Here is a 25827-nt window from a genome sequence, read left to right as displayed (position 1 = left end):
TCCCTTCTTGTCAAAATACATGTGAAATATTTTCAACAACAAACAGGTTTCAATTTGTAGTAGTAATAGACAAGGCATGCAATAATGCTACAAAGTGTAAATTTCAAGAGTTTACATTTAATAAAACTTCCATACTTCTATAGATTGAGGAACTAACATCCAACACACATAAAACCTTCTAAAATTCGTATGTAAGGCATAATTAAATGTCTCCTCAAAATTCACATCCCATCTTACTTAACATATTTCTTTCCTGTTCTCTTTGAATACCTATCTCCATGGTTACATTATGTTTCTATAATTGTGTTCTGAAATTTTTCCAATTCATATTACATTTTAAGACCCTTCTGTATAGCTAGGCAGTCTTTAAATTTTCTAGTTTAAATGGCTAAATAATATTTTATTAAGTTCCTATGCCATCATTTATTTAACTGGTCTCCTGTTACTTGATATTTAATTACTCCATTTATTCTTATAATAAATATAGCTTACTACATTGATTAAGTTCCACTCCTGGGTAAAAAGAAATGAAGACTAGGAATTTAATGGTTAATCCTGAGTAATTAATTAGAACACTCAATTAGTTAGAAAAGTTCAATGTCAAGATAAAGTCAGCTATAACTAGATAGTTATATCACTGCAAATGTCAAGGTAATATTTAGCATTTTTTCTTGACTGAATTAGGAAAACTGAATTCCAGAAGGTTATTGTACATTTATGTTGTATATTTATGTTGAAAGGTTGAAAATAATAACCCAGCCAGAGCAACTTAGATCCTCACTCTTTATATTTCTGACATCTTCTCTAATTCTGCTTGTTCTTTAAAAATTCCATGTTCATTGAACAGAGATGTTACTTAATAGCAATAGAGTATTCATTAGTTTTTAAAATATTTAACAACATCTCTGTGCCTGGCATCAGATAAGCTCTGGAGCTATAGCAGTGATGATGGCAGTTTATGAGACATGTGAAGGGAAAGTAGGAGTGTAGGAGTAGCTAAGAGGAGGACAAAATATGACTTAGTGACAGAGGGGAGAACACCAACAGGGAGGGGAGAACTCATGTTAAAATCCCTGAGGAGAGAAAGGGTATGTTAGGTCCAAGAAATAGACAGTGGAAACAAAGAAGGCCAGGAGGAGATGTAGAAGGGATAAATCTTAATCATAAGGATCAAAAGAACAGAGCATATGAGAATCCATTTGCTGTGCTAAGTATCTATTAAAACCCAGTGACTGTGTCACTGTGGGTGGAGGATCTCCTATGTGACTGACCCTAATCTCAGGCTACTGAAGATTAAGAGCAGATGACTTCTGCTATCATGGATTTTCAGGCACAGCAGAAAAAGTAGTGATAGTCTGGCATCTGGTGATGAATACATTTTATACTAAGTAACCTTGACTGCTTTGTCAAGTATGTAGCCATGGAGAGAGACAGCACATAAGTGACAGATAAGGCAGTTTCTCTATGATCCAGGGGTCTGGCACACAAAATGATGGGAAGATGATTTTCTTCAAAGTAATATGTATCTAGTTCCAAGAATATCAACTCTTATTAGAGATAATATCTCAGGGATTATAATTTTTTGGTTAATGGGGGTACGGAAAGAAGAAAGGAAGCAGAGATTGGGAGATACCCAGATGCTTTCCCCTAATATTATCAATGTTTGGAGAGAGCAAGCAAAACTTCAACATTTGAGAAAGATATTTACAATCTAGTTCTTAGCCTTGTTCGATTTATTTTCAGCTTCATATTTTAGCCCTTGGGAACACTGAACCAAACTACCAGCTCTTACCTGCAGGAAACACACTACACCTCTTCTCTTGGCCAGGATGAGAGAAAACTCATGCTGATGTCTCTACCAGAAACTTCTTATCTCCCATTGCTTAGCCTAATTCTTTACATTTTCTAAGCTACAGTCCAGATGGCATGGACTCCACGTAGTGTTTTTTAAATTTAATTTTTTCTTACAGATTGATAAGTTGTAATAATGGGATAGAACTGGTGATATAATTTTTAATATGATTTGGAAAGAATGAATTAAACCATACCTTCAAATATTTAATATTTTCCTCTGAAGAAAACATTAGAAGTTTACTTTCAGGAAAATGGAAATATATAGGATGCAATTATGAGCTTTACCCACCATACTGTGCAATTTTTCTGAGCTTATTTCACTTAGCATAATATTCTCTAATTCTATCCATGCTGTCCCAAATGATAGGATCTCTTCACTCTTTCCTTTTCTTTTTTTTTTTTTTTTTTTTTTGTAGTGCTGGGCATATAACCCAAAGCTTAGTGTATATTAGGCAAGAGATCTAACCCTGATCTATGTATTTCAAGCCCCGATCTCTACATTTTAAAATATTAACTTCTATTTCATTTTATACCAAATTTTCTTTATTCATTCATCCCATGATGGAAACTTAGTTTGATTCCACAACCTGGTTTTTGTGAACAGAAATGCAATGACATAGGGTAGAGATATGCCTTCAACATGTTAATTTCAAGACTTTCGGGTAAATAGGAAACGGGATTTCTGGATAATATGGTAGGTCTAGTTTTAGTTTTTTGAGGAACATGGATACTCTTTTCCATAATGGTTATACTAGTTTACATTCTCACCATATTTTTTCATAATACTATTTGCTGAAGAATTATCCCCCCCGCCACACACACATTATCGGTGCCTTTGTTAAAGTTCTGTTCCCTTTCATTCCTTTGTTAAAGTTCAGGGTTCCCTTTCCTCCACATCCTCACCAGTACTTATTATTTGTCTTTTTTGTTAAAAGCCATTCTAACGTATGATGTGATAGTTCACTATGGTTTTAATTTGCATTTTCTATTATTTGGATATTAATCTCTCATCAGATGTATGGCTTATACTTTCTCCTGATTCATAGTTTGTCTGCCCATTGTTAAATTTCTCCTTTGATATGAATAGGTTTTTAATTTTTATACAATCCCATTTGTCTATATTGCTTTTGTTGCCTGTATTTATGGGGCAAATAAAAAAATATTTGCCCAAACCAACATATTTCCTACAGGTTTTCTTCCTGTAGGTTTACCATTTCAGGGCTTATGTTTAAGTCTTTAATCCACTTTGAGTGTATTTTTGTATGTGGTGTGACATAAGGGTTCAATTCCATTTGATTGCATATGGATATCTTGTTTTCATAATACTATTTGCTGAAGAATTATTCCCCCCCCCCCATTATTGGTGCCTTTGTTAAAGTTCTGTTGATTATAAATGTATACTCCTTTTTCTGTTCTATTTGTTCCATTGGTTGATATGTCTATTTTTATGCCAGTACCATGCTGTTTAATTACCATGACTGTATAGAATAGTTTGAAATCTGGTGGTATGATGCCTTTAACTTTGTTCTTTTTCTTATTGACTGCTCTGGCTATTTGCACTTTTGTGTGGTTCCTTGTGAATTCTAGAATTGTTTTTCTATATCTGTGACAAATGAAAATGAAATTTTGATAAGGATTGCTTTGAATTTGTAGATATTTTTTTTGGGGGGGTATTAGGGCCTTTTTCATAATATTGAGAAATGTAATTTGAAAGTAAGAGCCATTTTGTTCTGTGTGGCTATAAAAATTTAAAAAAAAAAAGGAAAGCTCACATATTCAGCTCAGCTGAAGAATGAACTGTCCAATTAGGGGATGTTTGCTTTTGAAGGAATGGAGTGTCCTTCACTCAAGGCTCGTCTCAGGGCAGAAGAGACTCAGGCATCTATTGAAAGGTTAATTTGGATGATATCAAAACATTCTTCTGTTTCTCTTGCAACAGAGAAAAAAAGGAATGCTTTAAAGAAATGTTAGCAGGGGAAGTAGATCACTGTTGCAATTTTAAAAATTATTCTGTGAATAAACAAATCTTTGAAGTAGTAGTTTTGATCTGACAATTGACTACAATATGAAGAATGTGGTAGCTCTGGCATTCCCTAATATACATTCTTCTTACCCCAAACCCACTCTAAGGAAAATAATGGATGGATGAGGAAATCCACAATAGAGAGAGGTAGATATAAACAGAATGTAACTTGCCCTGTATTTCTGGTCCCAAAATTTCCTGCAAACTTTTGTAGTCCTATTCAAACCAGTCTGCCAGCTCAGTCTGGCCAGTCACCACAATTCTTTAGAAGAGGTTCATCTGAATTCAGTTGAGAGAATTATTTGAAGTGCTTTCCCACCTCCTCATATTGTTCTCTCTTTGGTTTTCCTACCAGCTAGCAACATTCAATGGAATGGAGGACAGAAAACAAAAAGTGGCAGTGAAATTGCTGCCTGCTGCTCTCCATGGATGAATCATTCCAGACCTCTAACAATCACCCTAGAGCCTGCCAACTTCATGGGCAGATCTCAGCTCCTCTCTCTTCTGAGCAGCCATCTCTCCATGTGGACAGGCAGACCTCTGGCTGACACTATTAGATCCTGAAAATCATGGCTAGTTAACCCAATGTTGACCTTTGACCATTCAATGGAAACTTAGAGGTGTCTTAATGGTAAGAGTAGCATCTGTACAGAGTTCTGAGTGGGCTACTGTGTCCTTACAGTTGTGCATATTCCATGACTGATGAATATGGTTGGATTGGGCCATTCTTTCTCCTGGTTACCAATCCTCCACATTCGTTGACTCTTTCCAAGAAACACAAGCCCATTATTGTCTATCGAAATGGTACTTCTTGCCTCATGTATTACTCAGCATTTCCTCTCAGGAAAAGAATCAGCAAAAAAGAAAAACACTTTATGACTTACTTGATGGTCATGAATATTATAAATATAATGTCCCCAGGAAAGCTCCGCTTTCATTAAAAGTTTTTCCCCAAATGGGATTTAAATAAAAATGAGAGGAAAATATGTGGTAATATCATGATCACATATATTTATATGAAGTTCTACTGACAAAGAATTTCTTGGATTTTCAGAAGTTAAATTTTTCTTTAAAATACTGTTTTTAGCAATGCAATTCTAGGAATTTATCCTAAATAAATAATCAGCAATGTGTGCAAAGGCTTGTGTTCAAAGTTTGTTGCAACAGAATTTTTCTAATGATCAAATTATATTCCATGCTTGTATGATTATATCCAAATAAACCCTAATATTGTATATGATTATAATGCACTGTGGGAAGTCATTCTCGCACGTGATTGGGCACCTCCCTGATTGGGTGTGAGGCACTCTGGCCAAACTGTGTCGGAGCTAATCCCCACCCTCTCCAGGTGTGAGAGCCTGTCCGTGTGGGGGTGTGACTGACCAGTGACCCTGAGATCAATCACTGACCCTGACCATGGAATGCTGGCCCCGTCGACCTTCATTGGATAGAATTTTCCCTGAATTTCTTGTTCCCCAATAAAAGACCACTCCCTCGCGTGCTCTCTCTCTCTGTCTCCTGCTAGTCCTGAGTAAGCCTTGCTGCCCCACCGGGTGGTTCCAGGTGAGAGCCAGAGGGGAGAGCTGTCTAGGACCTGGTCATAGAAAAAGGTAATTAAGTCTGTGTGTTTATTTGGATCTCACTAGTTAATTTCTATGCTACGAACCTCTTGAATGAAACCAGAGTGCTGGTCTCACGGTGGAATGCACTAATAAAAAAAAAGAAATAGAATCATGTAACAAAATGAGCCAATTCCCCTGTTTACTGCTCTTCACCAAGAAAAGCTCATAAGGACACATTTTCTTCAATCTAAGTCATGCGCAAACTAAATCACACATGACTAATAAATTCAGGACTACTTTAGTATCTGAAAAAAAAAACACACAGAACTGAAAACAAACATTCATATAACAGAGAATGGTTAAAAATACTGTGGTACATATATCTGAATTTTGGAATATTTTAGAGTCATTAAGATGGTTGTATCATTTAATAACAATGGAAATGTTCATTATTATGAGATTTTAGTTACACTGATTGCTACTGTAAGAATTCAAAGAAAATTACTTATTTTTAACAGGCAAATTATTCATTTTAATTAATAATAGTAAAATTATTTACTTATTCAAACTTTCTAATAAGTGGACTTCTTTAAAAAATTATATAGTCCCTAGTAAATTACTAAAAATATTCTCAAGGGAACTAATATTTTTATTCTATGTTAAACAATGATCTAGGCTTCTTATAATTCCCTATTTAACAGAGAGGGAATTTATGTCTTTATGTATATGAAAAACAAATGCAAAAATACACTGAGGCTGAGAAGAGTGAAATGATTTATCTAAAGACATAAAGGGAGTTCATATTGGATTTCAGGTTCAACTCCAGCTTTGTTAGAATCCAATACTATTTTCTTTCTATTATAGCATGTTGCTTCTTCTGAATTCTGGGTAATTTGATATCAGAATAATAATAAAATAATAAAGAACCTTTTTCTGTTCTGGGAAAGGATATAAACCACTTCTGCCAGTACAAGAAAGTATTTTAAATATTTCTTTTTTTTTTTAGTATTGTAAATTTGGTTTATTTAACAAGCCATGTGCCAGATCTAGTTCTAAGGGATTTACAAGTTTTAAATATTTCTAATGATTTTGTTCCATTTAGTGGACAAGCATATATTGGGGCCACTTAGGCCTGAATTTGAGTACTGGTTTTGACATTGTTAGGTGTGTGACATTGAATAAATTTCTTAAATTTGAATCTAGTTTCTGCATCTTTAAAATGGAGATGGTGACACCTACTTCACAAGATTATTAGACAAAAGTAAGCACTAGCAGAGTGCAGAGAATGCACATGGGTAATGATCAAAGTTAGTTCAGTTCCTTTAGCACTGTTTAAAGGGTCCTTACAAGGGGGAATAGGTGCCAGATAATATATTACTTCATTCATGCCTTCATTTATTCATCCAATAGATATGGACCAATGCATTCAGCTGTCATAAGTTACTCCTCTTGAGAAAAATATCTTAGCTAGAAATACTGAAGGAGGGGGGAAAAGATGGGGAGGTAGTCAGGACTGATGATGTCAGGTAAGTAAAACCTAGATAAAGACACTGCATGTTTTTTTTTTTTTAACTTTGACACCAATGTCCTCTTTTGATAAACACTGAAATTGTATATATCATCTTACCAACCCCAAGAGTCAATACATCTATCTTATTCTGGGAACATCCATCAGTTTATTTCCCCAGTAGCCATGAGTCATCAATACACACATCTATCTTCTACATATCTGCTGTAGCAAAGACTGTGGTTTATTTTTATTTAATATAATTTATACTAAAAGTATACATATTAAATTATAAATTTATACATGTATAGGTATGTATATATGTATGTGTATATTATGTATTAATATATATATATATATATATTAAGGACCTTGGTCTTAATCTGAAGGTTTCTAATATACATACTCCCAAATGAGCAATAGATTTAGATTGAGAATTAATAGTTCATAACTTGGCCACTGGTCAAAAATGTAATAGAATATTCAGAAATATAAGTAGGTAGAAGGGTTTTTATCAAAACATTTCAAAACTGGCAATAGCATATTAAAATAAAGAAATGTTAAGGTTACATGTCAGGAGAAAACGATTACTGATAGAAAGGTTAATTGGTTGACAAATAATCTTCCAAACTGTTTTACAAGTCATTTGATTTTTTAACAGTAAATCTATAATGGCAGACAGTTAATCAAAAATAAGATTATGCTTTTTTATAGATATTACTTTTTTATATCATTTACATTATTTTTCATTCCACTTTTTGTACCATACACTGCATAAATAGCCTCAGAGCTGTAGATACAGGGTATACAGGTAAGAAAGCAATGTAAAGCATTTTTAACTATTGTTGCTTACAGTTAACTAAATAGAGCATTTTCTGCTCAAATTTTTCTGTTTTTATATGCTTTCCAACAGTACGTATAACTTGAAATATTTTTCTCAGTCCAGGACTATAAGTGCTTTCCTCACTTAAATATGAGTTCTGTTTAGAGTATTCCATAGTTTGCTCTACAGAATTGTATTTTTCTGGAAGCTTTTGTGTATAGAAGCCATTTGGAGACTTCACTTGGGGGTTGGTAACTCTAGAAGCACAGATTTAACAAGATGGGAGAGGGTGGAGAAGAAGCAGTTCAACAACTAGATGGAAGGATCATGCCAGATGACTGCAGACAGGAAATCCGGAGAAATGAAAGAGCAGACACAGCGAAAGTGGACTATTTTTACAGTTTGTGTTTATGTGTGAAACAGTTTTTTCTTTAGAAGAGATATGTGCTAGTACCTTATGAAAAGAAAGCAATGTAAGCATTTGCCAATCAGTGGACCTTTCTATCAGTAATCGTTTTCCCCTGACATGCAAAATAGAAAAAAAAAGAAGATTTTTTTTCTATTTTGCATCTTCAAAGAGTACAGCAGAGAAGAGTCGCAGGCATGTTTGTGGGCTAGGGGAAAGAAACCCCTGGAAAGGATACAAGAAGGTACAAGAGGCAAGGAGAATACATGAGCAACAAAATTCTGAAGGAAGTGGAGTGAGAATGGGGTCAGAGTCCAGATTCCTTGAGTTTTACCAGAGGGTACTAATGAATTTCACAGGGTAAAGCCACACAAGAGTGCAGTAGCATTGTGCAAGTTCATATGGTAACATTAAAAGGCAAAGAAAGGAGAATACAATGTAGGATTTAAACATTGTGCTCATTTGAGAATATGTTTGCATAGAAAATTAGAAAGTATACTCACTTATTTAATAGTGGTTCTCAGTCTGTGTGAAAATTATGCATCTTTTCCTTTTGTCACTTTGAGTAACTCCATCTTTAATGTTTCCTTATAAATATATCTTTCTACACACTATATTTCTAAAACTTTTCTAACATGAAATAACTGAAAATTTGCTTTTGTGATTGCATAACTTGGCTGTGGGTAGGGAAGGCATATCTTCCTCTCTGAGATAAAAATAACTGCATTCTTGTAGGTAAAGTGTTATTTTAAGGTGGAAGGAGGAAGCTGAACAATGATATTCCCTTACTATCTGCACTTAGAAGAAATCCGAGGGAAAGGTACAAAATGAAATTGGAGACTTAAATAAAGCAGTAAAAATTGGAACTGGAGCTGTGAGGTAAACGAGAACCTTAGGGATCGATTGGGATTTGCTAAGCAGCACTATGGATATCCGCATGTTATGGCACTTTCTCTTGGTGCTTAGTAAATGTGCAGTGAAAATGGAAGGTTTGGTTACTTGAGGGATGAGGGTGAAAGAGCAAACTCTCAATAAGTCAGTAAAGTTAGGAAAAGAGGAGAAGCAAGGAAGATGCTCATAGACTGAAAGAATAGAAGTGGAAAAGACTGGGATCACAACAAGGTCAAAGTACAGATTTCTGGAGGATAGAGGATGGAACAGAGGACAGTGAGTGGTAGACACTGAAATTTCAAGGCTGAAGATTTCGGAGATGAAGGAGCACTCACTGGTAGTCCTAGAAGTGGATTAAAGTGATGATCAAATCAGGGTATTTTGTGGCTGTCACTGAAGCTTCCCTGGAAGACAGGAGGAGAATTAAAAAGGCAGGGAAGAATGGAAAATAGCCATTTTTCCAGCAAAAGTGAGGAAAGACCTAGGGCAGAAAGAGATGATGATGGAGAGATGAGAAGAGGGGTAGGATATGAAAGAGACTGGAAGTCAAGATTCTCTAAGAAGAGAGAACTTAACTTGCTCAAAGAACTAAAGCAAGCTCAGAGTAGCTGGGGAGTAGTAAGGAAATACAGGGAAAGATAAGGTGAGAGAGTAGCAGGGTCAGAAACTGTGGGCTTAGTCGGGAACCATTAAGTTTTTAGGTCATAAAATGTTTAAACAGGAGAATGGCATGATCTGATTTAGCTTAAGATTATTCTTGTTGCTCTGAGAAAACTTCCCAGAGAGAGCTAGAGGGAGAATGGTGAGACCAGTTGGAGTGGCCCAGATCAGAAAGTGATGGTGGTTGAACTAGTTGGTCACAGTTGGGGTGGCGAGATTTGTGGATGATTTGAAGGTAGAGTTGATAGGACTTTCTGATGGCTGGGATATAAGAGGTGAGGGGAAGAGAAGAATCAGATGATGCATGTGGGACTGGGATGCTAAGTGTGAAATGGAGAACAGTGGTGAGGGTGGGGAAAGCAGTTTAGAATTAATTGAGTTCACTTTCAATGTTTTCAAGTTTGAGACATTTGTTGGTATCAATCCAGAGGAAGAAAAAAAATACTGATAGCTAAAGAAAGAACACTGATAAACTGGCAACACTCCTTGAGTACTTTCTGTAGTTCACCACTGAGCTACACCTTGCAACTTCCTCCTTGAGGAAAGAAAAGATATGGGCAGAAAACAGGAGTTTGGGTTATTGCAGCAATATTTAGAAAGAAGTTCCAAGCACAGTTATATCCTTTGTACCTACAACATCTCTTTGAGGGTATATGTGATAGTCTTCTAAGTGTCAGTTCTAAGAATATTTGGAAAAATTAGATTATTTCACTAATGAGCAACATGACAAATATGAGGTTTTACCATGATTAATTCAAGGGAAGTCTACAGTCTGGCTGGATAGAGAATAGTCTGGGTGGATTGAGTCAGAAGGCAAGAGAGCAATATAGGATCAAATGTAATATTTAGGCTGTGAAATTTTAAGATGTTGATTAGGGATGTTGTCAATGACATCTTAACTACAAAATTTCTAAGCAATATCAGATCCTGCAATAATAACTGAAATGCTGTTGGGAGTAAACATATTTCTCAGCAGGCCTCAATATAGTTTTCAATGTAAGTTGGTAAGAGTGGAGTCCGTCTCGGAACTCCCATTAAGTTTTCCATTTCTAATAACAGCTCTGCTGGTATTCTCTGAAAATGATTTAAGCAGACATCTGTTTAAAACAGTTTGTGTACAGAAAAGACAGAAATGGGGGATCTCATGATAGGCATCCTTAACTTGTGCCTGCCTATCAATCCATTCATTTTATTAAACCTCAAATCTTATTGATCCACTCTAGACATATTCATCCAGCTACTCTTGACTTGTTTTGTCACTGCTGTAATTCAGAACTTTGTTTGTTGTCCTTATTGCTTTTCACCTTTTGAGTAATTCTCTTCACTCCAAATTTCTCATGGTCGTTCCACTCCTTCCTTGTCAGGGTGGTATGCATTCAAAATAATGAATCTCACACGTGAATGTCCACGAAGGCAGAAAAGACAAGATGAGGGAAACAGGGCCCAGGAAAGGTAAAATAACAGAGCAAGAATGTGGTTAAATGGCAGCTGCTCTTTGCATCAGGAATAAAATAGTTAAAATAAGGGGATGAGCATGCATCTCATCTAAAGAGAAGAGCTACAGTTCAGCTCTTCATGCTATTGTAATGGGGGCCTATTGCTGGGTGATTGTTTTTCCTCATGGGGAAAGCCAGGAATCAGTTTTTCTTAGGTAAATTTTAAACATTGGGAAATTGTTAGATTTATATATAATATAGACTAGGCTGTGTTATTGCAGGTTCTCTGAGAAGCAGATTTGAAGATAGGATTAAATATAAGAATGCTATTAAGGGGAATGCCTGTTACTGAAAATGGGGGAACAGAGAGGACTACTAGTGACCCTCAGTGGAAGAGGGAAGGGAGGATGGTTAGTTGGAAGCATTCTAGATGGCAGTTGAGGGTGCATCATAGGAGTTCTATTTCTCACAGAATGCACTCTGGTTTGCAGCCCTGCAGTGCTCAGTCATTGGCTCAGAGCAGCCCCTGGGAAGAAGGAGATTGAGGCAAACTCCAGAATAAATTTCAGGCTTCAGAGCATAGCAGCTGGGCTCTTGGTGTATTATGCTCCCTGTAGTTGGCAGTCTGTGAGGCACACGCGCATTACTGCTAGATAGCTTAACATCGTGAGGATGAAAGAAAACACATTTTCAAGCCCATGATGTAGTCTGCGGGTACTCTTTTGTAAGCTGCTATCTCTGACTAATTTATACTTTCTTCTCTGTTGTCTTATATACCCCTTGACAGCATGTAAAGAAAAATGCCTGGCTCAAAGTAGGTCCACTCTCCCCTCACTTTTCTCCTCTTTGTACTTCTGTAATGGGGTCACACTTCACTATTGCACACAGCATGTTGTATTGTATTTGTTCACATGTTTGCCTTCCCCATTCTATGGTGAGTAATAATACAAAGCATCAAAACTCAGGTATTCATTTTCTATGCCAGAATCATGTAACACCTAAATATGAAAAGACTTGAATTAAATATTGCATGAATTGAATTGAACTACTTCCTCTTCCTGAAATGCTTCTCTTCTTCTCTAATAAATTCTTCTTCAAACAGCCAAGTCCATTTCAGCTGCTACCTGGAAGGTTTTCTCCACTTTCTACAGAAAAATGTGATTGCCCTTTTCCTGTGCTTCCACTGACTTTATCCACAACACGAGCAGATCACAAAGTTATTTGTGAATGTGTCTTTCTCTATAATCTCAGTATCTGGAAAGCAGGGACTACGCTGTATTTGGAATTGTATTTCTATCTCTCAATCAAATTTCTGATGACAGCCAAGTAAATGTTTGCTGAGTTAAACTACATGGAAGGACAATCAAATAAAGTTGTATGGTTGAGCTAATCTGGAAAGCTCAGGAAAAGGGAGTGCTACCTTTAATGTAAGAAAGCTAACGGGGTCAGTTACCTATTAATAATGCATTTTTTTCTGAGTAACTACTGTGTGTGCAACATTTTGACAAACTCTGCAAACAAAAGAATATAAAAGACATGGTTCTTGTACTTAAGAAGCCTGCAGTCTATTTGGGACACATGCCTTATACATGAGGAACACTGGAGATATGGCACAATATTCAAATTTACCTTGGGTTGTGTCCTTTGGCTTCTTTCCCTCTGTTCTTTCAACTACAATTGCCAAATTCTATTGTTTCCATCACTGGAGTAATTCTAGTTTTCTTTCCATCTTATTTTCCTATGTCTACTGCTTCTATTTAATTTCCTCATTTCCTATTGACCATAATATCACAAAAATCTCAACATTAGAGGATGATCACTTTATACACCATTTCTTTATATTTATTATGTTCAAAAAATATAATTTTACCATTTTCTCTCAAATAATCTATTTAAAATTTATTTTCCCCCTAAATCTTTGAAAACCACTAAGTTGAAATAAAGCAATCCTTTTATTTTTTACTACACCATGAAGATTTCTTTCTTTCTTTCTTTCTTTCTTTCTTTCTTTCTTTCTTTCTTTCTTTCCTCTTCCTCTTCCTCTTCCTCTTCCTCTTCCTCTTCCTCTTCCTCCTCCTCTCCTCTCCTCTCCTCTCCTCCCCTCTTCTCTTCTCTTCTCTTCTCTTCTCTCTCTTCTCTCTCTCTCTCTCTCTCTCTCTCTCTCTCTCTCTCTCTCTCTCTCTCTCTCTCTCTCTTTAAAGCTGTTCCCCAGAGCTTTCCTTTCCTGGCAACGTAGACTTACTCTTTCTTACTAGTATTCCTTGGCAGTACTATAGATTCTCACTTGCTTTAGTGATAATAATCTCGTATCCCTTTAAAACAATTTTACTTTAAAATGCCCTTATGGGAATAACCAATTGTACCTCTGACTTCATAAACCTCAATCATTCTTGACTAAGCCAAGAGGGATGGAGACGGACACTTGTTGTCACCTCTTAGGTGCCACTCCCTTTGGAGGCATAAAGACTTCGAGCTCTGTACTCATTAATACTGAGCTCAGATCTGAGCTCTACTATTTCTTGGCTTCAGACCTTGGATGATTCTTAGTTTCTTCACCTGAACAAAAGGAATAGAAATGCCTTTTTTATGGCTATAAATTATCAATATTCAAAGCATCTTTAAGATCAAATAATGATGTGATTTATGTGTTTTTGAAGTGTGCTGATGGCAGAAAAGCAACATTGCTAAAACTATTAGTGCCTTAGTAAAAGATAAGATATTGGCAGCAAGATACATTAGAAATCATGGGATTAATCAACATACATTTACAAAAAAATTCAATTTTAACTTCTTGGGGATGTCTTTAGTGAACCAATGCAATTGTTAAGTTTATTAAGCCTTTGGATCTATGGATTCATAATATTCTGTAGGATGAAGTGAGAGAGATATATAATAGAAATATATGCATATTGTATATGGCTTTGTTTTTTGAGAAAAAACACTGCAATTATTTGAGTTGCAAACTAAATTATGTTTTAATTGAACATTATTTTTATTTGAAAGAATGATTGACATACAAACTAGATTATTTACTATTAGGTAATAGGCAAAAACTTCCCTGAAAACTAATGAAGGAAACTTTTTCTTTTGAGAAAAATGAATGACAGTGTTTGTGGTCAAAAGTAAAATTTGAGTTTTCAAGAAAACATCCCAGTTTAGAATCTTGCAATTACCACCATAAGTATGACATCTTCCCAAGGTTTAAACTATTCTGGTCAGATGTAGTGGTGCACACCTGTTCTCCCAGCAACTCAGGAGACTGAGACAGGAGGATCACAAGTTTGAGACCAGCCTCAGGAACATAGGGAGGCCATGAGCAACTTAGTGAGACCTTGTCTCACAATAAAAATGAAAAGGACTGGGGATGTAGCTCAGTGGTAAAGTGCTCCTGGGTTTTATCCCTAATACCAAACAAAAGCAAAACAAAACAACAAAAATACCACTTTCTGACTGGATGAATGGTGATATTAACAAATGTCTTTTTAAACATTGTATAGTGAAATGTGTTAACATGTGTAGGCTCTACATAACTCAACAGTAATTCAACATTTTCCAATTAACCAATGTGTAATATTATGAAACAATGCATAAGCAAAGGCTCATTAAGAGCAAGATAGATGTATAAACTTTAGTGTAACAATATAAATTCATTGATATGGTTATAGACTTCATATTGCAACTACACTTTAAAAATATTACCATTTGTTGAGTTTTAGTGAAGTCCCAAATAATATCCACAATTATATGAAAAGGCAATGGAAACATTCTTCTTTTCCCCACTCATATAAGAATAAAAAAAACTGCAACACTTGCCTCATTTGCTTTGACTTAAACAATGTACACAACAGATTAAATATACACAAAGATATGAGAATCTATTAAGAGGTATCTAAATACAGAATTTAGCTATATTAAATAAAGCTAGGTATTAAAGAGATTTGAAAAATATAAAACAATGACATTCTTCCTACTAGTCAATTTTCTGTTTCAAAAATATATTTTTAATTTAAAAAATATTTGGGAAGGGAAAAAAAGAGAGAGAGAGAGAGATAAGTGTCACAGTAGAATGGGTAAAGAATACGGATGGGAGGGGGTTGGGTAGGGAGGGCAGCAGAATACAACTGACACTAAGATTGCTGTATGTATACACATGGATGTATAATCATTGTGATCCTGCAATCTGTACATGTGGAAAAATGAGAATTCATACCCTATTTGAATCAAATTTATGACATGTCAAGATCATTGTATTTTCTTGAGCAACTAATAAAAAAATAATAAAGGTATTATGTCCAACTACAACTCGAAAATAAATATTAAAAATAAAAATTAAAAAAAATAAAAAATATTTCTGTTCATATATAATAGGTTTATATTATTATTTATAAATTAATATACTAATACTTTAAAATTTTTCAGTTTTAATTTATAATATGGTAAATATTAGTAGAATACATAAAAACAAAACAGGGGTCTTCACTAACTTCAGGTATAAAAAGGGATCCTTTGGCTAAAATGTTCAAGAACTACTATTATAAACATTTGATGATATAATTTTCATAAAGCCCTTAATATGACAGAGTACAAGGGCACAATAAATGACAATAAGCCTATTTACACAAAGTGCCCAATAAAATATTAGATGGTATTATAATTTCTTGGAATCCAATTCTTATCCATTTTCTTAGTTTAAAAAAGAACCTAGGGAGTTGAGGCAGAGTGCTTCAGGGGGGTGAGAAGGTAGGATCCAGGACACTTTGATACTCATCCAATTAATAGATCGCTCCCTACTTCAAGACATGGCATAAAGCACCAACTCCCAAAGCATAAGGATTTTCAATATGATGTGCTTGTCTTTCTTTTCTTTTTTTTTTTTCAGAGTGACAAGCATGAATTTATTAGAAGGCACAGGAAAAGTGAGGACACTTTCAAGGGAGAGAGTAGATCCTCTCAGGAGAAAAATGGTGCACCTCTCCAGCTCTTTAGTTTTTTTCCCATATTTTTAATTGGTGAATTGTAGTTGTGCATAATAGTGGGGTTTGTTGTTACATATTACTACGTGCACACAGCAACAATATAATTTGGCCAGTATCACTCCCCAAGAATTTCCCCTTTCCTTTCCCTCCTTCTTCCCCTGGTCCCTTTACACTAGTGTGATGTGCTTTTTTTATAACTGTGCTTTTCAGAGCACATTGAAGAGCACATTTACCCATTTGAAATCTGCATCACAAGCTCCTCCATACCTATTAGGACTTCACATTCTTAGACCAAGTATTTAATAAAAGACATACTAACACTCTGCTGCCTCCATAGCTTTATGATCCAGTTGAAAGATGCAAGGACTATCAGCAATGGTAAAAGATTTCAAAGTCCTACTTTTATTTTTTTTTTAGAGAGAGAGAGAGAGAGAGAATTTTTTAATATTTATTTTTTAGTTTTCGGTGGACACAACATCTTTATTTTATTTTTATATGGTGCAAGGATCGAACCCAGCACTCCGCGCATGCCAGGTGAGCGCGTTACCGCTTGAGCCACATCCCCAGCCCATCAAAGTCCTACTTTTTAAATTTTGTTACAGGCAACTTTATTTATGGAGTATGTTTCTTTTACTAAAAGATCATTTATAAATTTCAGAATTATTCTGAGATCAGCACCATTTTGGTGCAGGAATCCAAATTTTTAGTCTATCACTGTCACTGACTTCAAAATCTGTTCAATGGTATCCAAACAATCCTAACTTCATATTCTGCCCATAAAACATCTAAGAAAATGTACTCAATGTTCCATCACATTGTATACATGTTGGGGGTGGGGAGGCGGGCATAGGCAAAGCCCTACTATGGGCGCTCCATTCCAGCTAGGGATACATTTACTCTTTGAAGATTTGAGTTAATACCTAAATCTTACAGCATTTGTAGGGGATGAAAGAATTTTAAGTCATGAAAACCTGTCTCTCTTTGTCTTCCTTTTGTATCCTTCCCATCTGGCTCCAGGCATCATGTCCCCTTTCATGGTCCTCCAACACTTCAACTTTATTTCTTCCATGGAGTCTTTGTTTTTGCAGATTTTTAAATTCTTCTTATTCTTTAAATTCAGCCCAGGTGTTACAGGCTCCCAAAGGAACCTGTCATGACCACCAACCATTCTTCTCACTACCATCTTAGGTCACTTCCTGTCTTACACCCTGCCATGTTTTCCAAGTTATCTATCATCATTTTAGCTTATTTATATAATTGCTTGTTAAATTTATTATTTGACTACCTCAATGGAATATAAATTCCAGGTGACACCGATATTTATGTCATGTTCACTAGTGGTGTAGTCTATTTCTAGAATAGTGCCAGGCATATAATAAGCACTCAAGAAATAAATGACTTGATCAATGAGACACTGTAAGATAGTGGAAAAAGCACAAGTTTTGGAGCTGACAGATATAGATGTGGGCTTTATTACAGCTGTGATCTGAATGTATTCCTTGAAATTTAGATGTCAGAAACTTAATCCCCAATGTGACAATATTGAGGTGGGACCTTTTGGGGAGTGGTGAGGTCATAAGCACTCTGCCCTTATTTATGGATTATGGCTGTTTCTCCCTCTTGCCTTCTGCCCTGTGGTAGCACAAAGTCCCCAACTTGGAAGCAGAGAGCAGCCCTCTTGAGAGAATAAGTTACTGATGCCTTGATTGTAGTTTTCCCAGTCTCCAGAAGTGTAAGAATAAATTTCTGTTCTTTGTAAGTTCCCCAGTCTGTGGTATTTTTTTACAGCCACACAAATGGACAGGTAATTCCTGGCATAATTCATTAAGTTAATTCTTAATTTTCATGTGTGAAAGCATCTGATATTGTTTGGAAAATAACAGGTACTCAATAAAAAGTATATCTTGCCCCAACTCAACCTATACATGTAAAGAAATCCTTAATTCTTAAATCATGAAACTTAGCATCTTGTCAGGAAACAGAAGATAAATATAGGCGCATGCGCATGCGCGCGCACACACACACACACATAATGTATACACACATATATATTGACACTAAATATCACTATATTTAAGTACCAAATGAATGCCAGAAGAACAAAGGAAATCCTCCTACTTCTTAGAGATGCAGTCCAAATTCATTTAGCATAACATTTATAGCACTAGGTAATGAGGCTTCACTTTGTTTTTTAACCTTCATTTCTTACAGGTGTTTTTTGCCTAAGCATCACCTTAACAACCTCACTACTCACTTTGATCTATCTATCTATCTATCTATCTATCTATCTATCTATCTATCTATCTAGATATAGACATATAGATATATCTATATACATATAGATAGATATAGATAGATAGATAAACACACACACACGCACACACTCACTCACTCACATTGGCCTTTCATATTTCCCTTATCCTTTTATGTGAATTCTGCCTGCCCAGGGATTAAATGAATTGTCATTTGTTCTGGGCCATGTCACTTTGTCTCACATCACTCCAAGCCTCACAATGAGAACAACTGGTCCTGCTTCTAGGATCTTAGAGCATAGTGATGATATGCCATTTTCCACTTCTAACTATGTGTTGCTTTTATCTTTAGTCTAACTCTCAAAAATATGAAGCCATTAATGCCTAAATTGATGTAAAATAAGGCAGGCATAAATTGGATGTGTCCTATGTACATTGTAAGTGCCCCCAAAGTAGTTATACTTAGGTGAATGAACGAACGTGGCATACCAAAACAGATTTTCCTGCTATCAGATTCTCTCCTACATTGTGGAAGTTCTGTCTCTTCTCTTTTCTTCTCACTTAAATAAATCCTACTCTAATTACACTTCAAAAATAAAATACAATAAAATGGGCTTAAAAAAAGTGGAAAATGCAGTTCACTTGCTGGGTCTTTCAACTTAAGTCTGGACTCTTTCCCTCCTCCCTCCATTTTCCTCTCTCCTTCTACTTATATATTCCCAAATACAATCCTGCCATTTCTATGACCATGCCTTCTTCCCTCATTTATCTAAGTTCAATTCAAATATCATGTTTTCTGTAAAGCTCACATGACCCACTGGTTGGTCTTAGGCTTTCTTTGTACACTGAACTTATATCTGCTGCCACATTTATCATATTATATTATAAAGAGTAGATTTAAAAAGAGGGAATTGTGTTAATTTAACTTATGGGCACCTAACCATGGCTGCAGATGATAAGTATGCAATAAATATTCATTGAATGAATAAACAACTGCAATTTTATCATTATTACTATGGTGTTTTAGCCAGCCTTTCCACTGCTCTGACCCAAAGACCTGACAAAAACAATTTTAAAGGAGAAAAAGTTTATTTGGGGGCTCATAGTTTCAGAGATCTCAGTCCATAGATGGTCATCTCCATCCTTCAGGACTTTAGGTGAGGCAGAACATTAATGGAGGAAGGGTATGACAGAGGAAAGCAGCTGGGGACATGATTCTAGGAAGCAGAGAAAGAGAGGAAGAGTTCCACTCACCCAGGACAACATATATACCCCAAAGGTACCCACCTCCTCCAGCTACACCCCACCTGCCTACAGTTATCACCCAGGAAATCCCTATGTGGGATTAATGCACTGATTTGATTAAAACTCTCATAGCCTAATCATTTCACCTCTAAACTCTCTTGCACTGTTTCACACATAAGCTTTTGGGGGACACCACATATCTAAACCATAACATATAGTAAGCATTTATAAGCTTTATCTTAGATATTCCTTAAATTCATATATTTAAACTCATTTTTCTATTTATTCTTGCTTCTACCAGTTATGAAAGATTAAGTAGTTTAGCTTTTGAAAAAGAAAAATACTCAGACTCCTGCTGTACGAAGAGGTGCACTAGATAATAGTCTGCCCAACAGAAGCCTTAGGAACTAATTCACCTCCATGGTTTCCCCCTTAATTCCCTAATCACAGGCAAAATACAATCATGCTTTAAAAGAAAATGAGGTTTCAAATCTATTTTGTGTTCCTCTTAGAGTCTTCTCTCATCTCCTGAAGTGAAATTCTGCCTAAATCATTTTCTCTAAAGAGCTCATATTTGATGAAGGATTTTAGGGACACAATATAAGCATTCAGATCTCAGCATCAACTCTAGAGCATTTCTACATCTGAAGGAAAAGTAAACAAACTGAATTGAAGTGCAACAGAGAAACGTGTGTTTCTTCTAGAAGGTACTTAACTAGAATATAAAAGATATCTCTGGTTCTTATCCTCTCAGTAGCAGAAGCAGGGAGGAGTAGCATTTACTTTTTTTCTCATTTGCAGTAGAAATATTTTTCTAATGATTCAAGCACCAAAAAGATAACCTCCAGTCTTTTCTTTGATTCCCTAAAGAATATTTCAGACACTGAAATCCAAGGGTAAGGAGAACTGAAAGAAAATGTTGGTTCATCACTGTACTGTAGGCAAGTTAATAATTCTCGTTCAGGCATAAATGTGACTTGCCACATTCAATCCTTTGTGATACACTTCAAAAACACAATGTGTTTATAAAGTCCTCTAATACCTACAGCAGCACAATAAATGATGGACCAACTACCAGAGTATTGGTTTTGACCGCAAGCAAATTATGCAATAATGCTTCCTTCAGAGTTTTTGTGCATGCAGCTCATTCTCCCCCAGAGGAAACAGCTACCAGATGGTAAAAGTGACAACCTCAGAAAAAAAAATTAAAGCTGAGTTGAAAACAGCAGCTTCATCAGAAGGTCAAGTCACAGATTTCTGTTAGTAAAGTACAATACAGAATTTTAGAAATAAACCTTATTACCCAAATAATGCTATTTCACAGCACTTAATGTTAGATAGTTGTACATCTGCCTGAGGGTATATTACATTCCCATGCTAGAATGAATCCAAAAGATTTTAACCACGATGACAAAGTGGCAGCAAATAAGACCATATGCAGATGAAGGTTTTAGGTTATCACCAAAATTTTAAATATATATACACATATTATATATATATATATATATATATATATATATATATATATATATATAGTGTAAATATATATATACACACACATATATATAGACATATACATGTATATATACATATAAATACATATAAATTTAATATATCATACATTCATACACACACAGAAATCACAATGAAGCACAGTCTCAGAATACTTGTTTAGGCATGACACAATGCTTTGCTATTTCAGGATGTCTTAGAAGTCTTCTAAAAACATATTGGTGGAATTTTACACAGCTGAGACATTTTGCACTTATTTTACAGCAGGGCCATTTTTTCCATAACTATGCCTCCTGGAAGGCCTGGACAGCATTCATTAGGCTAGCTAGAGTGTCCAGACAATGTCTGGATAAAGAAAAAATTCCAAATAGCAGGCTGGAACAGTCATTTATTCCTCCATTTATTTAGCCACTTATTCATTTAAAAATACTAAATTTATACTATAAATCAGGACTCTTTTTGCTTGTTTGTCAAGTCTAAAATTAAAACAGATAATCTTAAAGAAGTTATACAGATGAAAATCATCTATTTTTCAAAGTTATACTGCATTTCACCCTAATTTTTACCTAGTTCACATCGGTACATATGTAATACTTTTTTTTTCCACAATATCTTTATTTTGTTTATTGATTTTTATGTGGTGCTGGGGATTGAACCCAGTGCCTCACATGTGCAAGGCAAGCACTCTGCCACTGAGCCACAACCCCAGCTCCCCATAATCTTTTTACTTATTAAAGTATTACTTATTATAATATTACTTATTATTTAGGGGCTGGGATTGCGGCTTAGCAGTAGAGCGCTCATTTTGCATGGGCAGGACCCGGGTTCGATCCTCAGCACCACATAAGAATAAAGGCATTGTGTTGTGTCCATCTACACCTTAGACAATAAATATTTTAAAAAAGTTATAATCAAAGAATATAGTCTGAATGACTTATAACAGCTTAGAAATATGCCCACACTCAGCAAATTTTAATCATGACATTCTTCAAAATGGAACTGAAAGAATAAGATATAAACTGATAGTCATTCTATATAGTCAATGTAAAATGTTTTAGTTGTGTGCAAAAGTATAATATATGACCTTATATTAGTACATACTACATACCTTCCAAATAACTACATCCTTACATTTAGTCACTAAGGGTGTTGCTGTTGGTCAGTTGGATGTATATATAAACATACACAAAAGAGTGAATTCCAAGTTAACAACACTACACTAGTTTCTTTTTCCTTTTTTCTAATCATTATATCCATTATATGAATGTGCATTCATTTACTGATTTTATTTGCTTACTTACTTGTTAATTAATATTCATTGAGTATATACTCTTTACCTGGCAATGGGTGACATACTAGGGGTACAAAGTAAGAACAGTAGGCATAGTCTTGCATTCATGAGGCCTTCATAAACCAAAGAAACTTTATGAATGAAAAGGATCATAGCTATAATGTTATGTAAATTATGTTACCTGAGTCTTGGTTTCCTCCTCAGTAAAACTGGGTTAATAATATTTTATTGTTACCATATTATTCATATCGATATGTCCTTGGTTACTTGGTATATAGTAGACACTCTATGTTCATTAGGAAGTCAATGAATACATCAAACCAGTAAATATATGGATCTTTTAAATAATGGGCACACATTATATAGTAGCTAAAATTATGAAAAATATAGAATAGTTTTTCCTTTTATGAAGGCACTGTTGTAGATGGTAACAGGAATAAATGTGATAATTAATATTTGCCTAGCCCCTTATTTTCTTTCCTTTGCTTATTTTTATAGGACAATATTATAACTTTCTACATGCTTAGGTATTCAGAGTAGGATTTATTAGCACCACTCTCTCAGAGAAGATGCAGAAACTAACAGAGACCACTTGAATTATCCACACTAAAACACTAATCAGTAGAAAAATAATCCTTGAATCTAGGTTTTCTCATTAGGAACTCAATTCTCTTGGAGAACACCTGAGGAAAGGAGTTGCTCCATCCCATAAAATTGGAGACTGACTAATTAACCTGTGACTAGTGACAAGTCTATTCACTGGGATTTTTATGCCTAAGTTTTTATGAATTCACAGCTCTAAATACTTACCTTTGAACTTCCACAATACCAGGAGAAATAAGAAAAGATTTTAGGCAATGTTTTGGGAGATGCTGGCTCCTTTTAAGCACATGCTAAGGGTTTAAAAAGTGGTTGTGAAAATGAATAAACTAATGTCTTTTCACCAAAACACTTCTTGGGTGTGTTGCTTGGAATGAGAAATCCTTATCCCCCATGTCCTCAAAAGTCTCTTTTAATTACATGAAAAAAAGAGAGATTACACACACACACACACACACACACACACACACACCACATTAGTTAGGGAGGAATAGAAAAAATTAATTTACCTATGGAGAGGGGAAGAATAATGATTTTAAAGTCTATATACTTTCGTAAATGACAATTTTTGTTTTAAAAGAGGGAACAGAAAAAATGAAAGAAAGAAAATGCAGCTGAGATACAACTATGGGTCATGGACAATGCTAGGTACTATGTGTGAAGAGAAAAGTATGGGTTTCAAAGTCAAATCTCAATGGCACTCTCCCATTACAATTATTATTAGTTATTGCTAAGATATTTGCTTTTTTCTAAGATCATTTCAACATATATAAAATTGGTAAAATAATAGGTTGTTATAAGTGTTAAAATAGCTACAATACATGAATCTATAAAGGACACTTCACAGTGGGCATGCAATAAATTGTTTCATATTAATAATTTAATGAAATCAGTGAACAGAATATTGCCTTTAGTTACAGGATCTTGGTATAAGGTAACACATTCTTTCCATACGATATGAGGGCAAAAAGTTAATTCAAACCTCTGCCTGGCTACACTTGAAGCCACATCACCTTGCCACTTGTAGTTTCTCACAGCCCTGGTTTCTATACAGCTGGACCCTGGTATCACTCTATGAGTCCTCTCTTACATATTCTTACAGATGAACTACTTTAAAGGCAATCTTTCCAGAGAGTGTTGTCTCTAAACTGTTCAAGGTACAGTATGGATCTTGCTTACACACAATCCAACTTTGCAGTAAATTGCTGTTGAGAGGCTCCAGAGTGAATGTCAGCCTCCTATTTAAGAAAGAGTAAGAGTAAGACTTTTTAGCAATCTCTAAAGCACTTGTCTGTAGTAGAGGTCCCCAAAGTAATTAAATGATTACTTTTTGCATCTTAACATATCTGTCCTGGTTGCTGCAGTGAATCTTCCATAAGTGGGTTTATTTCTCGTGTCATGGAAAATATAGAAAGTCTTGAGAAGTTGGGGGATGTCTATTGATAGTGTAAGAATATGTTTTTAAAAATTTTTTAACACAGTATTCTACTCACTAACAATCAAGAAAGCACCAACATTGTATTTTGGGACTCATGGATAAAAAATTATATAAAATAAATTGTTTTAGAGTTATTTTACAATATTGTTGTCATTGCAAAGAATTCTTATCTCCCCCCACACAAAATAAGAAAAAAAATAGTGAAGGACATTTTGCCATCCACCTCAGCTCACATACAATATTGTTGAGGTTGGAAAGCCTATTCCAGTGGACTGGTTCAAGTATTTCTCTTAGAAATCTACTGATCTGTCCCAGAACATGATATATCCTTATGTCATAGGTTTAACCAAAAAAAATCTACATTGTTTGAGAATGGTCTAGATAGGTAACATAAAATATCTTTATGTTCTCAATGTTTGTTAAGCCTCTAGAAATATGTATATGTATTTGTATGTGAACATATATACGTGTATATGGTGTATGTTATGGTTTTGTTATGAGGTGTCACCTAAAAGCTCAGGTGTGAGACAATGCAAGAAAGTTTAGAGGTGAAATGATTCGGTTATGAGAATTTTGACATAATCAGTGCATTAACACCCTCATAGGGATCAACTGAGTGGTAATTGGAGGTAAGTAGGGTGTAGCTAGAAAAAGTGGGTCCTTTGGGAATGATTTTGGGGCATATATTTGGTTCTTGGTAAATGGAGCTCTTTCTGTCTGTTTCCTGGTCCTAAAATCTTTCCTCCTCTACACCCTTTATCCATGATGTTCTTCCTCACCTCAGGCCCAGAGCAATGGCATCAGCTGTCTATGGACTGTGAATGACAAAAAACAAACAAACAAACAAACAAACAAAAACCTCTTCCTCTTCTAAAATTGTTCTTGTCAGGTCTTTTGTTCACAGCAGTGAAAAAGCTGACTAAAGCAGCCTGTGTATACACCTACCACACATGCACACATTGTGTGTATATATATACTATTATATATTGTTGAGGATTCACATTGTAAAAGACTTATACAACGTAATACAGTAGAATTTAGTACAAGAATATAAAATTAGGTTAATATTAATATGCTTCATCACATCAACTACATGATCATCTTGAGAGATCCCAAAGACATTTCATAAAAATCAGTAGAAATTTTTGTGCGTGTGTGTGTGTGCAGAGGATTGGACTCAAGGTCCTGCACATGCTAGGAAAGCACTCTACCACTGAGCCACACCCCAAACCCTCCAGCAGACATTCCTAATTTTAAAAATCCATTTCAAAAATACCGTTCATAATAAATTTCTAACCTAAACTAATAGAGATAATTATTCCACCATTAAAATTATTATTGTTCTGGGGCT

General features: G+C 35.2%; 1 protein-coding gene across 5 annotated transcripts in view; it reads right to left on the bottom strand.

Annotated features, from left to right (window-relative positions):
* The window catches only part of DLG2 (discs large MAGUK scaffold protein 2), a gene marked incomplete at both ends in the record, with an annotated part of 2048692 nt that overhangs the window by 590726 nt on the left and 1432139 nt on the right, over positions 1 to 25827 (bottom strand). The window lies entirely within an intron of this gene.

The sequence above is a fragment of the Spermophilus citellus genome (assembly GCF_964194105.1).
Source record: "Spermophilus citellus genome assembly, chromosome: 2".
Lineage (NCBI taxonomy): Eukaryota > Metazoa > Chordata > Mammalia > Rodentia > Sciuridae > Spermophilus > Spermophilus citellus.
This window is presented reverse-complemented; position numbering and strand designations above follow the sequence as displayed.